Below are 16,585 nucleotides of genomic sequence, written 5' to 3'. Positions count from 1 at the left end.
AGGCTGGGTCACCACGAGAAGGGCTGCCCGCGGGACCTTACGCCAGGGAGTGACACAAGCACCGGCCGCGGTGGCCTCTGAAGCAAGAGGCAGGGAGGAGAGCCCTGGCTTCTTTGTCGCCTGATCTACCCGCAGGGTCTCCTGTGGGCCGTATTAACCAGGAAACCTTTGGCAAGTGAGCCCGGGAAATGTAGTTTGCAGGGGTCAGGCCCCCTACACACCACGCAGGGCGGGACAGGGACAGGGATGTGACTGAGCCTACGGGTGCCTGACCAGGCCGAGGGGAGCTCCTGGCTCCTGATCAGCCTTCAGCTGAGCTCTTTGAAGTGGGCTCACGTTGAGAAGACACGCCACATGCAGGTGTCCTCAGAGATACCAGCACACGCGGCCTTCGTTTACTCCTGGAGCTGGATGGCCTGCTCGGGGCTGGCTTTTTGGGAGGCCCTGGGTATTAGAGGTGGATAAGACATACCCACAAATCCGCAGCAGTGGACAGGGCAGTGAGTGGCCTGCGCTGGGGCGGGGGGCAGGGCATGAAGCTGAGACGGTGGCTCCTGAGCGGGATTGTGAAGAGGTTTCACCAGCCGAGGAGCTGGGGGCCCAGGCTGCAGCTGAGACCTGTCTGCAGTCCCAGCGCCTGGTGTCTCCAGCCACACCCAGCATCTTTCCCATCACGTTCACTCGCTGAGTGCAGGCTGCTGTGTGTCCCTTAGACATTTTCCCTCCAGTCCCAGCCTGTATCCAGAGGCAGGTGAGGTGGCCACCTGCTCCCAGTGTGGCAGTCACCTCCCTCACGTCTGGCCTTCCTGCTGGGCTGTCTGGCTGGAGCTGTGGAGGCCTTGGGCCTTGGGGATGGTCAGGCTCCAGGGCCCTCATGCGATCCCGAGTAGAAAGCCGAAGGGCCCTCAGGGGTCATTCTGTTCAGCCGTCTCCTCCACCCCTGCTTTCCCTAATGGGGTTCCAGGGAGGCAGGATGGGTCTGGCAGAGCAGCTGACAGCAGCGGCTACCTTGGGCTGCGGCCACAGCTGCTACGCTGAGACTGGTCCTTAGTCCGTTCCCCTGGACTTTGCTTGGGCCACAGCAGGCAGCCTGGAGCCGGGTCAGAGGGGGCATTTCTCCCCTGAACACGCATATGAGAGGACCTGGAGGGGCTCCCAAGCCCCTCCCCAACTTGCTGTTGAATGACCCGCCAGTGTGCCCCCTTCTGCAAACACCAAGTGTGTGTCAAGCCTCAGGCTGGGCCTGGAAACGGAAAGGTGAGCTCCGTGGGGGCAGAGAACCCCCTACACGGGGCTGACACGCAGTAAAGATCTGTTGAGCAATTGAATGAACTGGGATCCCTGCCCTTGGGGAGCTCAGTCTGGGGGTGGGGGGAGTGGATGATTAAAGAACTGTAATTCAGCAACGCTGTTCAGGCGCTCCCAGGAGGCGCCTAGACCAGCCTGGAGAGCTGGGGGTCAGTCTTGGATACCCAGCACACACCCTTCCACGGGGGCGAAGGGGGGACTTTGGAGGGAGGGAAAGAGGAAGACCCTAACCACTGGCTGTTAGGAGGATGAAGAATACAGCACATTTGGCAAAGGGAAGGCCATTATTCCCTGCGCACCAGAAACCTCTCTCTTATCCCCAGGCCAGGAGGGAGCCACTGTAGCCAGAGAAGCTTCCAGACTTCATCCAGTTTCCCCTTTTTCGTCAGCAGGGGGCAGCAGAGAAGCAGCCCCTTGGCTGCCTCTGAAACCTTCCCTGGGGCCGGCGCTGGGGGAACAGGAGGAAGAGGGATCGCTCCCGTCCTCTGAGGAGGCCCCTCCCGGGAGGGAACCAGCTTTGTGGTTAACCGCGGCTCAAGTTAAGGGCCTTGAGAGGCATGGCCGCCCTGCCCTGCGAGGCCTCCATCCTTCACACACCTGCACCTTCATTCTTCGATTTAACAAATGCTTTGTGAGCAACTGCTGAGTTCCAGGCCTGTGCTTGGCTCTGGGGACGTGAAGATGGAGAAGAACGAGTTGAACCTTCAATGCACTCACAGTCCATTAAGGGAGACGTGCTCTATGGAGTGAGAGAGAGCGGCCAGGTGCAGAGGTGAGGTGAGCCCACCTTGCAGCGAGGGTGTCAGAGAGGAGACTTCCGGGAGGAGAGAGTTACCCAGCAAGGGCAGGGCCCGGAGGACGCAGGGTGACGGTGTGAGCCGAGACAGGAAGGCGGGGATCCAGTAGGCAGGGCGGAGACGTGAGCCCAGAGGCTGGGAGGGCAGGTAGGAAAGAGCTGGACGTGATGGGAGCCTGTCCTGAGGCCCAGGCCGAGGGGTGGGACAGGCAGAAACAGAGCCTAGAACGCAAAGTGACCTTCCGGGGTCACACCAAGCGTGTGGCCGAGCTGAGAGCGTGTGCACAGCTCTCCCATCCGAAGTCCAGAGCTCCTGCCCTGCCTGAAGGCGCCCACTCGCCCTCAGGTGGTGGGATGGGGGAGGGCCCCGGGTAGGGGTGGAGGCAGGACAATCCTGTAGGATGAGGTTCCCCCAAGCGTGGAATGAGGGGACCGGGGAAGGGCAGAGCTGGCCTCGGAGTTGGGTACTGGACCTTGGACTCCTGAGACCCGCAGGGGCACCTCCCCTAGTCTGCATCCCGGGATGCTCCCTGGCCTCTGCTCTGCCCATCTGTGCCTGGACAACCGCCAGCTGCAGGAGCCCCACCTGGACCCGAAGCTCAGCTCCTGAGGCACTTCCACACCATCTCCAGATCCCTGGCCACCCGGGATCTTGCTCTGTTTTGAGCCTGGAGCCCCTTCCCAAGAAAGCTTGCCTGTCCAAGTCACATCCCAAGGCTGCTTCCTTAACGGAACTCCTCCTGGGGGCCTGGCTTCAGCACCCCCAGAGCCCAGGATCAGGTGGGCTACCCATGGAGGCGACACTGGGACAGCTCAGGCCTTCCCAGGGCCCGGGGCAGTTGGGACACAGAGGGCCCACACAAATACGCACACACACAAACACACACACATACCAACACAGGCACATGTAAACACGGACACGACACTTTGAACTCACAAACCTGGGCCCTTACCCACACATAAATTCAAGTTCAAATAGGTAGGTACCCACCCACAAAAATGCACACATATGTGGTTAAGTCACACACCTATATGTATTCGCACCTGTACACGCACAAAATCGTGCGTAGGCTGGTCTGTGCCCCAGTACATGCTGTACAGACATGCATGTGCACCTGAAACGTCACAGAGCAAGGCAAGCCCTTGGGTGGGAACCCCTAACCCCCACTCCTCGACCTTACCCGACGTGACCCTAGCCTCCCTCCCCAATCTCATCTCCCACCACCGTCCTGCTTTCCCCAAACAGACTGCTGCTGGCACGACGTGAGATGACCAGACAGCTGGCAGGAAGCTTCTGGAGATGAGTGAAATCTTTAGCAGCAGGGCAGCAGGAAAAGCCCAGCGGGCTGAACCTCCCTTCCAAGCGCCCATCACACACTGCCCGGAATTCCACCATCAAAGCCATTCCTGTGGATTAGGCTCCTCCGACATTGAGGTAACCCTGGAAAAGATCCTGAGTCCAACCCTCACATTGCACTTGGGAATGTGAGGCCCAGAGAGGGAAGTTACCTGGCTAAGGACACCCAGTGGATCCATGACAGGGCCAGCACCGAACCCAGGTCTCCTCACTCCTGTTTGCTCCGCTGTTCTGGTCGGTGGGTGGAATGGGCTGGCGGGCAGCTGGGATCACAGGCAGGCCCAGGCAGCGGCTCTCATCTGGCCCAGCTGAGCCCACTCGGCTGTGCTGACGCCAGGAGTGGTGGCAGGGGGTCTCGGTCCTCACAGGGTGTCCTGAAGCCCTTCAGTCAGACTCTGCTGCTGAGGCGGGGTGGCCTCGGTGTACGAGAGCTCTCCGAACCCTTCCAGGACGGTGGCACCTCTCCGGAGAGATCAGGCACTCAGAAGAGCAGGTGAGACCCCTTCTCCCATCAGGCTGGGCCAGGCCCTGGAGGCAGGACAAGCAAGACCCCTTCCCAGCCTCATCTGCAGCCTGGGGTCTCCCTGGGGAGAGGAGAGCAGAGAGTCCCCACCCGCCCCTACCAGGGCTGGACGGGACGGACCTCCACCCCTCCTGCAATCCCATCCGCACCTCTAGGGGATTCCCTGGCAGTCCAGTGGTTAGGACTTGGTGCTTACACTGCCACAGGCCTGGGTTCGATCCCTGGTTGGGGGACTAAGATCCCGCAAGCCGCAAAAAAAAAAAAAAAAAAAGCTTACCATCCCCACGTCTAGCTCCCCTCGCCGGGACCACACCCCCGTACACTCATCCTTCTGAAGGGAGATTTCGGGGGAGGCTTTTAGGGCACAGGAGAAACGCTCCCCACCACGAACCCCAGTGCGGCCCCTTGCCCCCTTACCCTCTGCAGTGGCCAGGCCTCGCCGGGCCTCACCCGGGAAGAAGTGGGTCAGGGTGACGAGGAAAGCCCCCAGCAAGGTGGCGCCCCACAGCACCCACACACGCGGCCACAGCAGCGAGCCCACCACCTGCGCTGCACCCTGGAGCGCAGCTTGGAGAGCGATCGCCCCTCCCCAGGGCTCGCACCTCGGCCCCTACCCCGTCAGGGGCGGCAGCCTCCCGGCCCAACTTCGGTCATCCGCAGGGCCTCCCACTCCGTTGCGCACCCTTTGGTTAGGGTCATGGGTTGTAATGTGTCCTCCCCACCAAAATATGTTGAAGTCCTAACCTCGGTACCTGTGAATGTGACATCATTTGGAAATAGGGTCTTTGCAAATGTAATTAGTTAAGATGAGGCCATACTGGATTCAGGCGGGTCCTAAACCCAACGACTGTTGTCCTTATAAGAAGGCCACGTAAAGACACAGGGACACAGAGACCCACAGGGAGAAGACAGCTGTGTGAAGACGGAGGCGGAGAGGGGGTGGATTTGTCTATCAACCAAGGGGCGTCAAAGATCACTGGAAGCCACCAGAAGCTAAGAAGATGGGAGAAAGTGTTCCTTCCTAGAGCATTCAGGGGAAGCATGGCCCCCTGGACACCTTGATTTTGGACTTCCAGTCTCCAGAGCTGTGAAAGAAAAATGTCTGTTGTTTGAAGCCACCCAGTTTGGGGCATTTTGTTACAGTGGCCCTAGGAAGCTAATACGGGCAAGGTCGTCTCCCCAGACGGCTACATTCAGTAACATCACCATTCCGCTCAGAATCCCAGGAGCCCATCACAGCCGGCTCCCCCACCCCTACCCGGGCCCCCAGACCCCGCCCCTCGCCATCTCTCCACCAACAACGTGGTCAGTTCCACAACACCCTGTGCTCATTCGGTGGCAAGGAATGGGGGGAGGTGAGTAGAAGAGAAATGACATTTTGAACTCAGGTGACTGAGTCCCTACTGGAAATAGGGAGGCCGGAAGAGGGAGGTGGACTGCAGGCAGGGGTGCGAGTGGATGCGCCATTTAGGGCCGTGTGATTTTGCAGTCACGAGGCAGAGACTGCTTGAGGCCTTGGAAAGAGATGGTGCCAGAACCCAGATTCTGAAGAATATAGACTTCAGCCCCGGGCCCCAGGGAGAGGGAAGGGAGAGCTGGAATCATAAATTGAGCCCAAGGAAGGAGCTCTGATCAGAAGGCAGAGGGGGGCCTCCAGGCTCCAGCTGCCTCTCCTGGCTATGAGGCCTTGGGCAAGTCACCTGCCTTCCCTGAGCTCAGGGAGACTTGCCTGCGCCACACAGGGAGATTATATAGGTAATAAAGAGGGAGGGGGGTTCAAACCATGCTTCTTTCTAGTGTTTGACCTGGGGGCAAGGCACGCATCCTCACCTGAGCTTCCTTCCCTCACCTGCCAAGTGGAAACAGTCATCCCTATCTTCAGGGAGGTTGTCAGAGGCACCTGACGTGATGTGAATGCAGCTTCGAGGGGTGGGGGAAAGGCTTTTATCAACTGTGGCAAATTGCACCAATTCAGGTGGCCTTCTCCAAGCAGGTGCCTGCGTATTGCACCTCAGACTCCGTGAAAACGGGAACTGTCTGGCTTGGGCTCTCATCCCCGAAGTCTGCATTCACTCATTCACTGAACATCTACTGAGTACCTACTAGGTGCCAGGCTCTATTCCAGGTGTGGAGATGCAGCAGAGAGCAAGGTGGCCAAACGCCTGCCTTCAAAGAGTTTAATAATCTGTGTGTCAGGGACAGGGAGGGAGAGAAAGACAATTAGCAAACAAAAATAAACAGAAAATAGTAGCTAGTGATAGGGTGGTGCAGAGCATTAAGACAGGACAATGAGGCGTAGAGAGGGGTAACCTTAGATCAGGGAAGGCCTCCTGGAGGAGGTGACTTTTCTGCTGAGACTTGATGGAATCCAAGGAGCAGCCATGAGAGGATCAGGGTGCAAGCATTCCAGGTGGACAGAGGGACAAGAGCAGAGGGCCAGGTGGGAAGGGTGGAGCGTGGAGGAGAATGGCCTGGGGTGATGCACACAGTACGCGCTCAGTCGATGCTTGTTGCCCTGGGAATCTGCATGTGGGCATCCTGGGCTGGGGAGGCCACACCCATGCTCACGGCTTGGTTCTCTGAGCCCAGATGACCTGTCCACCTGGCCCACAGAGAGCTCATTGTCAAGGGCCATAGATCCTGGGAGCCTGAGCCTTCACAGTGCCCACCCTCACTCATTTGTTTCATTCATTCACTCATTCATTCATTCATTCCCTTACCAAACAGTTACTGAGCATCTACGACATCCTGGGCCTCATCCCAGGGGCTGGGGCACAAAGAGGACCACGGCCCCTCCCATCGAGGTCTGATGAGGGAGACAGAAACCACAGTAACCCCGGGAGGCCCCAGCTCTGGGAGAGACATCTGCTCACCCCTGGCAGAGCACAGACAAGGGAGCAGCCAGCCCTACAGCACCCAGGGAAGGTGTCCCAGAGGAGGTGATCCCCGAGCCTGGCCTGGAGGGCAGGACTCCCCAGAAGAGAATGTGGAGAAGGGCATTCCAGGAGGAGAGGACAGCCTGGGCCCAGATACTTGGCCAGCCCAGAAAGTGTGGTATGGAAGGGCCCATGGGGCCAGCGCCGAGAGATTGATGTGGAGAGGCCGTGGTGGCCAGGGTGAGAAGGGCCCTGAGGGCCAGCCTAAGGAGTCTGGACTGGATCCTGTGGGTGGTGGAGACCTCCGTGGGTTTCCCTGCTTGGGTCACTGTGCAGGGGTCTGAAGGGAGCTGCACACATTCACGTGGCTGAAGCCGGGCTTCTCCCCTGGGGCTGCCCCTGCCTTCCTCGTGTACCCAGGGCTCACAGGGCTGGAGGAGGACATTTAAGGGTGGGCAGAGCTGGCCCTTCCACGTGCCTGAGCTCTCTGCCGAAGCCGGCTCTCTGGATCTCCCTGGCCATGTGATGGGGCGGCCCCTCCCCCGTCCCACCCCCCACGCCGTCAGGGCATTCCTGTGGCTGGCAGAGAAGAAATCTAAAACCCCTGAGCCTTCTTGTCTGTTCTTTGTTGTTCACTCCCAGCTGTGGTCCCTCTTCTGTTAACTCCCAGGGCTCCAAGTGCACAGAAGTGTTACCTGCCATTACAGGTGAGGTAGGGCAGAGCCGAACTCCCCACATGGAAGGATGGAGCCCAGGTGTCCCACTCCCCAGATCCCACCTGCCCCAAGTTCCTCCCCTCTCCGCTGTCTGAGGAAGTGGGCAAATGGAGAAAAGGAGGGTTTTTCAGCCCTCACTTCCTGAGGGCTCTGCCAGGGTGAGGCAAACTCTCCGCCATCTTGGCCGTGGCTGCTGGGACAGCCCCGAGCCCACGTCCCTCAAGAAATCAGCTGGCCTCAACTGCAGGTGTCAAATCCTGCTAATCCAGTATCCCTTCTCCTTATCTGGGATGTGAGGAGGGACAGGAGAGACCAGGACCTCCCCTGGGGCCTGAGGGAGCGGGCGGTAGGCCCCAGTAACAGCATCCCGTCCCCGTCACTCTTCCTTCCCTGGAGGAACCCAGGGATGGGCGGAGGAGCAATGGAGTGTGTGTATGAGTATGGCGGCTTGGGCAGGTGGAAGGTGGATGCATCGTTGTGTGTGTTCAACGTGGGAGCAGGTGGGTAAGTTTGAAGGTGCGGGTGACACTGCCTATTAGACATTTCTCCAGTGGAAAAGGTCCTTTCCCAGGCTGGTTCGGCCTAGGGGCACTGATGGCTGTGCGGGAAAGGCCCTTAGATCCCCTCTGGTCCTGAGAGGAAAGAACCCTTTCCCAGGGCTGCACAGGCAGTAGAGGCAAATCCCACACCCCAGCATCCCATTCATCCCCAGAGACTTTCTCCCATGAGTGAGAACTGCCCGGGTCCTGCCCTGCCCTGCGTCGGCCTCCACCCAGGCCTCTCCAGTCAGTGTGGCTCAGTCCCCCTTGGTGTTCAGCCAGCCCTCTGGGATGTTTGAGGTGGAACTCTCTGCTTGGAGTCTAGCCTTAAGCCTTTATGCTGCAGTCCCAAGTCCTGATGGAAGAAGCCCGGGTCTCTCCGTAGGGCCTGGACCCCTCCCTTCTCAAGGGTGCCAGGCCCTTCTGGTGGCTTCTGCACCTGGGAGAGGGTCAATTTTCCTGGGAACCAAGGTCTGATGGGGTCAGGTTCCGACTTTCACTGGGAGGCTCCGGGTGGTATTAGGTAACAGTTCCAGCCCTCTCCAGCCTTCGGGAGCCGGCCCATCCCCCTTCACCTGTCCTGAGAGGCTGAGCTAGGTCAGAATGAGGGAAGAGGATGGTGAGACCTGGCTTCTTTTTCCCCCGCCTCCCTGCAGGGTCCCTGAGCCTGGCACCCCACACTGGGAGGCAGGGACTCTCACTCCCATTTTATGGATGAGCATATCGAGGCTCTGGGAAGGAAGCCACTTGGCCAGTAAAAGCAGAGTCTTGCTGAGCACCCAGGTCTTCAGCCCACTGATCCTGCCCTGCTCACAGCCAGGAAGGGGGCTTGCAGAGAGGGTGGCCAAAATGCCTGCTGGATGTGGCAGAACGGACCTGGGTCTTCTCAGAGCTCTGTGTGTGTGTGTATGTGCAGGCATGCGTCTGCATGTACGCGTGTTTCTGTGTGCACTTGTGTACATGTGTGTATGCGTGTGAATGGGGTGGGGGACCAGATTCCTCCATGAACCCCTCCCCTGCATGGAGCCCACTCTCCCCCTTCCCCTCACAGAACCTCGCTCCGCCCCCCCGTCAGAGAACTCCCTCCCCTCCCCCCCTCAGGAGCCCCTCCCTTGCACAGAACCCCTTCCCAACATATATATAAAGTTCCATGAGGGACTCCTCTGGTGGTCCAGTGGTTAGGACTCCGTGCTTTCACTGCCAAGGGCGTGGGTTCCATCTCTGGTCGGGGAACTAAGATCCCGTAAGCTGTGCAACATAGCCAAAAAACAACAACAACAACAAAAATTAAGTTCCATGAGATCAGAGCCTTGGTTTCATTCACAACGTTATCCCCCCCGTGCCCAGAACTGTTCTTGTTCTGCCAGTCCTGGCACACGGCAGGCACTCAACAAATATTTGCTGGATAAATGTAGTAACTCGTTTAATCATTGCAGCGATCCTATGAGGTAGGAACGACTCATCGCTGTCGTCATATAGTAAAACCGACGCGCAGAGAAGTAAAGTAAATCATCACAAGTCACACAGTTAAGAAGCGAGGATTGAACCCAGGAGACAGATGCCAAAGCTCTGGGTTCTAACCTCCGTGCCAGCCCGCTGGGTACGGCCAAGGTCCACTCGCTGCAACGTGGCGGCGCTGGGAGTGTCGTCATCAGCTGGGGACACAATTCCTGGCTGGTGCCCAGCCTGCTGAGCCTCTCTTGGGGGTCCGCTGGCCCCTCCTGGTCTCACCCCTCCTCTGAAGCGAGAGCCTAGCTGTGCTCCCCCTTAGAGTGGATAGGGCTGCGCCCAGGTGGGGACACAGAGAGATAAAAGGAAAAGTCCTGGGGAGAAGTCCAGAAGGTTCCTTGCAAGCCTGTGGAAGGCAAAGGGCCAGCTTCTAGTACAGGACAGGGAGAACCAGAAAGGTATGCCAGGGTGTCTGCTCCTTCCACAGCAGAACTTGGTGCTGGAAGTGTGTGTGTGTGTGTGTGTGTTCTGTTGGGAGAGGTGGAGGAGGGGCTGCCCAGGCGGGGCTGAGCTCTGGAGAGGGAGGGACCACAGGGGTGCTGCCCGCTCTCGGGTGTGGGGGGCACCAGCATGGTCGTCAGGAGGCTGGCTTCACTGTGTGCCCTTGGCCTCCCAGTTCAGGTCACTCAACTGCAAAACGAAGGTCATGTTGCCCACCGCGGAGCCTGCTCTGGGAGCTGCGTGGACTGGTACAGCGGCCGGGGGGGCCCAGCTGAGGATAAACCGGCTGCCTTGGAAGGTGGTGTGGTCCTGTCACCGAGGTGAGCAGACAAGGGGTGCTGTGAAGGCTGAATGTGATGTGCTGTAGGGTCCTGAAGACCATTAGCTCTGAGAATTTGGGCAGAATTGGGGCAGATCACAGTCTACCTGGGCCTCGTCCACATAATGGGCATTTCTCCCCGTTGCTCGGCTTCTCTCTATTCCCTACTGTGTGAACTACACCTAGAGCCAGCCTGTCTCTCCTCTCCTCCCTCCCCGCCCTACACCCGATGTGGTGAGCTCCAAGGACAAAGAACAAGATAAACTCAAGGGGCCAACATTGCCTGAACAAAGATTTACAGGACTCCTATCACTCTGTCACAGTATGACCACTGCAATGTCCCAGAGCCCTCCCAAGCAGCATGCCCTGTCCCTTTCCCATCCCATACAAGGAAAGACATTTGCTGTGTTTTTCTCCCGCTCAGCACACTGAAAGTATACATACTCTGTCCAGTCAGCAGATGACTTGCAGGTTCCCTGGCTATAAAGCCAGACCAGCAACCCATGCTCACTGTCGACTTTCCCTGGCTACCAGGAAGTCGGCCCACTGTTCTTGCAGCGACCCTTCTCTTTAATAAACTCTATCTTCCTTACATTCTGCCTTGTGCCTGGAAATTCTTTTCCAACCCCCGCTCGGACAACAACACCCGAGTCCTCCTTTGCGGGCTGTACTCCCTGAGGGCTCTGGGAGGGTGGTGGGTAATGGGGGCACTGGTGTCAACAGACCTCACCTCTCCTGGGGCCTGGATCACTGCTCGGAAGCAAACACAGCTGCAAGGTGCCACCCTTCTTCAGGCTCTGGTCCCTTGTTCAGGGCTTTGCTGGGAATTGCTGGGTCTCTGAGGATGGAGAGTGGGCCCCACCCTGGACCCGCCGGTGCAGTGAGAAAGCTGTGTACACAGGAAGAAGGCCCACTCGAAAACCATGCTGTCCCTTTCTCGGCCGCCTTTGCCCCAAGCTGGCCGGGGAGGGGGCGGCTGCGTGTTACCATCCTCTTCCTGCAAGGAAGAAGCCAGATGCCCAGAGATGAGAAACACCAGGGGGGAATCAGATCTCTTTTTGCCTCATTGGGGGCCCACCCGTACTGGTCTGGGGTCCTCAGAGGCAGAACCAAAGACCCGAAAGTATCCTATCTGGTCTCCCCTTTCCAGCCTGCCTGTACCTCATCCCCCATTCCTGTCCCCTCTGATCAGTGGACAACGGAGTGACCAGAACACAAGGAAACAAGCCACAGCTCTTCCCAGCTCTCACCCCTTTGATGCCGCCCCCTCCCCCCTCCCCCCGCCGTCACACACGTTACCCTTTGTTCATCAGCTCATTCAACAGATGTTTAGGAAGGGTCTGCTATGTGCCAGGCGCGGGCGCACAGGATCGCTTACAGGCTGGAGGGGAGAAAGCCAGTAATCACACAGCCACACAAATGAATATCTAACTACCAACCGCGGCAAGTGCTCTGGGGTAAATGAACATGGTTCAGTGGGGGGTTTAAACCGAGGACCCTGGCTGGCCAGGTAGAGGAGCAGGAGTTCACAGAGGACCCTGAGCAGGACACGAGGAAGAGAGCACCAGAGGGTCACAAGCCACAGAAGGCGAGGGTGGAGGGGCATTCAAAGGGGCCAAATGCCGCTGAGACATTGAGTAAGATGACAGAAAACTGTTCTTGGGGTAAAGCACAAACTTCTTAGTATGGCCATCAAGACCCTTCAGGATGGCCTCACTGAGAGCTCCACCCACCCCTGGCCGCAGCAGTCACCGTGCCTACCTTGCAGTTATTTGCACTGTCCTCCCTGCCTGGAATTCCCTTCTCCTCCTGGCAAATACCCAATGATCCCACAAGTCTCAGCTCAAAAGCCACCTCCTCCGTGAAGCCTTCCCTGACTACCACCCCTCTGGTAGAGCATGTCACTACATCCTTGGGTGTTCCCTTAGCACTTAGTGCAAACCTCTGTTGGAACACATGGCAGACCAGTTGGGCCTGCCCAATGCCCTCTCCCCTCATCTTCCTGCGGGGAAGCAATTGTCCCAGGCCCAGCAGTACATTGGGATGGATCTAATCCGATTATGATAATCCTATGGTCTACTTTTCCAGCCTCCCTTGCAGTTAGAGGTGGCCGTATGACCCAATTCTGCCCAATAAGACATGAATATAAATCTATTGCAGCAGGCAGGGTTGGAAAACCTTTGCCTTCCACTCTTTATTCCATCTTGAACACAGGTATGATGGCTGGAGCCATGGCAGCCATCTTGAGGCCATGAGGGAAAAGTCAAGGACATTACAGAAATCTTGGTTCTGATACTATTGAACTGCTGAGCCAAAGCTAGCAGCAGACATACTTGGACTTCTTGTTTTGTGTGAGAAACAAAGCCTTCTTCATTTAAGCCATTGTTGATTGGGTTTTTGGTTGCTGGCAGCTGAGTGCCTCCCTAATAGCCAGTACTTTACAATTTATTTGGTTGCATGTCTCCTTTCCCTACTTGAGAGAAGGGATCCTGCCCCGTTTGTCTTCAGGGCCTTCGAATTTAGCAGGGTGTTTGGCAGTGAGGCGGGGCCCAGTAAGGGTCCATTAACTTAAGATTTCTGAGGACCAAGGCCACTCCCAGGTGGAGGTGGAAACAGCAGTGACTTCAGAGTCTTAGTACTAGAGTTGCCAGGTAAAATACAGGATACTCAGTTAAACTGAATTTCAGATAAATCATGAATAATTTTTAAGTATAAGTAAGTCCCTTGTAATGTTTGTGATATACTAAAAGCTATTTATTGTTTATCTAAAATTCACATTTAACTGAGTAGCCTGTATTTTTATTTGCTAAATCTACTTAGGGCTATTTTCCACAAAGCACCCTCACCTGTGTTCAGGGGCTCTTCAGTGGGCGTGGGCGGCGGGGCCTTATCCACAAGGGGAGAGGCTATTCCTGGGGCCAGAGCTTGGACAAAATGGGATGAGATGACTCTGGGAGCCTCACCGGCTTTCTGGCGGCAGAACGTGTAAGAGTGAGGCTGGAGAGAAGCCCCACTGTGAGTAACAGCCATTACCAGGAGGACCAGTGTGATATATGGAGATGTTGGGAACAATGGATCAGACTTTCCAGAAGGGCAGTGCTGAGACCAAGCCCTTCACGTGCCCTGGCAGAGGCAAGCACGGAGCCCTCCCCACACTGGCCTGTGGGTTGGAAGTACTGACGAGTTGGTGTCGGGCCCACCCTGCTTCTCCCACTCCAGGGCCTCTCATACAACCCACAGCACCTCCTGTCCTGCTTGGCAGACTGCCGGGTGTCTGCCTGTCTCCCTGTGTACCGGCCAGTCCCTTGAGGGTCCTTTCTTCATGGCCCCCCATCTGGTGTAAAATAAAGGGCTCCGTGATGAAATGTGGAACTTGAGGCCAAGGCAAGGGATGCAGTGCCAGCTTCCTTCAGCCCCAGCTAAGGATGCTCCTGGGCTCCCTCCCTGACTCCTTCATTGCTCATGCGGTTCTCAAAGGGTACGACCAGCCCCTCAGTCCCTGGCCTCAAGGGCTCCTAGGCCTGGAGCTGAGTCTCAGAAAGGAGAGGAAGCTGGGTTCCTTGAAGAGCCACCTAATAATACAGGGGGTGCCATCTGACCCAGGCAGGCCTTCCAAGATCATTGTAAATGCCAGGGCTACCACTAACAGAGCCACCATCCTGGAAATGTCCTGCGAGGCTGGAGCAGCTCCCTCAGCGCAGGCTCCTGTGGCTGGGCTCTCCAGACTTTTCACCTGGCCAGTCAGGTCCCAGGCTGTGCTGAGGGCCTACTGTGTGCTCACTGTTGACCAAAAGAAAAACACACAACCTAAGAGTTGTAAGTTTCAGTTTTTATTCAGGGGGCTTACTGAAGACTATAGCCCGGGAAACAGCCTCTCAGTAGTTTTGAGGAGACTGCTCTGAACGGGTAGTGGGGAAGAAGCCAGGATACATGTATATATGATTTTGGCTGCAGAATACATACAATCAAGTATACCTTTTGGTAAAATGTCACTGCTAGTCACAAGAAACAGGTATCTCAGTTAATGGTTTTAGTGCTTTTTCTATGTCTGGGAACGTGCAAGAATCTGGGTCCATTAAAATTCTTCCTGAGATGTATCTAACTATCTAAGTGGCCTGTTTTTTCAAAGAACAGAGTGCCTCATCCTATTCTTGGTGTTAAATTCCTTTTGGGCTTCACTGTAGGTCAGCGACTGCAGTGGCTAATGACTTGATCCTTGAAGAACTGGATGGTGGGCAACATTCTTTGTTTGACATCAGGTAGGATGTGGATCCGCTCAGAGCCTGGGAACAGACCTGGTTCTGGTCCAGGCCCTGCCACTGACAACCTGTATAATCTTCAGCAAGTCACTCCAACTCTCTGAGCCTCAGTTTCCCCCTCTGTAAAACAGGGCTTATAACTACCTCCTGGGGTTGGTTGCCACAGTGAAAGGTTTGCTCATGTAAAAATAGTCTGTAAGCTGTAAAGAGAGGTGGATGAAGGCGTGGACCATGTGGGCTGGGGAGTGCCTCTCCCACTGATAATAATAGTCTTCCCTCACTCTAGGAAGGACAGGTAGGAAAATAAGATCTCGATGGCTTAAGTCCCAATATTATCTATTGCTGTATAACAAATTACTCCCAGATCTAGCAGCTTAAAATAACAAATATTTATTATCTCACAGTTTTTGTGGGTCAGAAATTTGGGAGCAACTTTACAGTGCGGTTCTGCTCAAGGCCTCTCTTGAGGTTATAGCCAAGGTGTCATCTGAAGGTATGACTGGGGCTGGAGGATCTGTTTCCATTTCTCACTCATATGGCTGTTGGTGGGAGAGCCCAGTGCCTTGCTGGCTGTTGGCAGAGGGCTCCATCCCGTAGCACATAGGTCTCTCCATGAGGCTGCTTGAACGTACCCACAGTGTGCCGGCTGGCTTTTCCCCCAGAGCTGGTGATGGAAGAGAGAGTAAGGCAGAAGCTATGATGTCTTTTATGATCCAGTTTTGGGAGTCACAAATCATTCTTTCTGCATATTCTACTGGTCACGTAGGCCAGTCCTGGTACAGTGTAGGTGGGGACTACACGATGACGTGAATATCAGGACGCTGGATCATTGGGGGCCATCCTGGAGACTGGCTACCACAGTACCCTGCTCCAAGATTTATACAACCACCCCTTCTCCCTCATATACCAGGAATCTGGCCATCACGTTCCCCTCCCCCTTCACCCTCACTCTCTCCTTCAGTCACCAAAGCCCAGGATTGGACCTCTACAATACCTCTTTCACCAGTTTCCCCATTTCTCCCCTCTGTTCCCACCCAGGTAAGATCCTTGTCACTTCGATCCTGAACACCCAGGCTCTTCTAATCCAAAATGTACATATTGCATAAAACTTTTGTTGGCTCCCCAGGATACACAGATTCCTGGGCGAGACACTCAGCCCCTGCTCACCACTCCTCGATGGACCTAACTTGAGCTTCACCAATGTTCTCTAAGCAAAGTTGTACCCCTTCATTGACCTTGTTAGCTCTGCCTGGAACACATTCTTTTTGTCTGCCTGTAAACCCCCTAGGCATCCTTCAAAACCCATATCCCATAACCCTTCTCTAACTGCCCAGGACAGTTAGTCTGTCCCTCCCCAGATACCCTCAGCCTCTGCTCACAAGCTTGCAACCATCTATTGATAATTACCTGCCAGGCTCTCCCTTCACAACTATGATCTTCCCCAGGGGAGGCACAGAGTCTGGCTCATCTCAGGGTCCTTATAACAAAGCCCAGGACTGGGCACATCTGCTGACTAGTGCTGGGAATGATGCAGGTAGGGGCTGGAGAGAAGATCAGACAGGACACGTTTAGCTGTGAGTAAGAAAACCCAACTCAAAATGGCTTAACATATGAGGACCTTCATTATCTCACACAGAGAGAAGTCCAGAGGCAGGTGGGCAGTCGGTGTGTTATGACCAGCAGTTCAGGAGCTCTCTGCTGTGCGGTCCCCATCATTGGCTTTGTCCTCGGGCCAGTTCCCCTCACGGCCACAAGAAGGCTGCATGAGTTCCTATGTCACCAGTGGACATGACAATATCCAGAGGCAGAAAGGGGCCATTTCCTCTAGTATCTTTCTCTTGGGAGCCAGGAACTCCCTCCCTGCAGCCTCCCAAAAGACCTCCCCTCCTGCTTCATTGGCCAGAGCCAGGTCATGTGTCGCTCCTAAGCCAGTTGCCATCAG

Source organism: Delphinapterus leucas, chromosome 15 (genome assembly GCF_059928025.1).
Source record: "Delphinapterus leucas isolate spDelLeu-1000000601 "Yukka" chromosome 15, BTC_Dleu_Yukka2, whole genome shotgun sequence".
Lineage (NCBI taxonomy): Eukaryota > Metazoa > Chordata > Mammalia > Artiodactyla > Monodontidae > Delphinapterus > Delphinapterus leucas.
The sequence above is the reverse complement of the archived record's forward strand: the minus strand, read 5'-3'. Positions refer to the sequence as shown.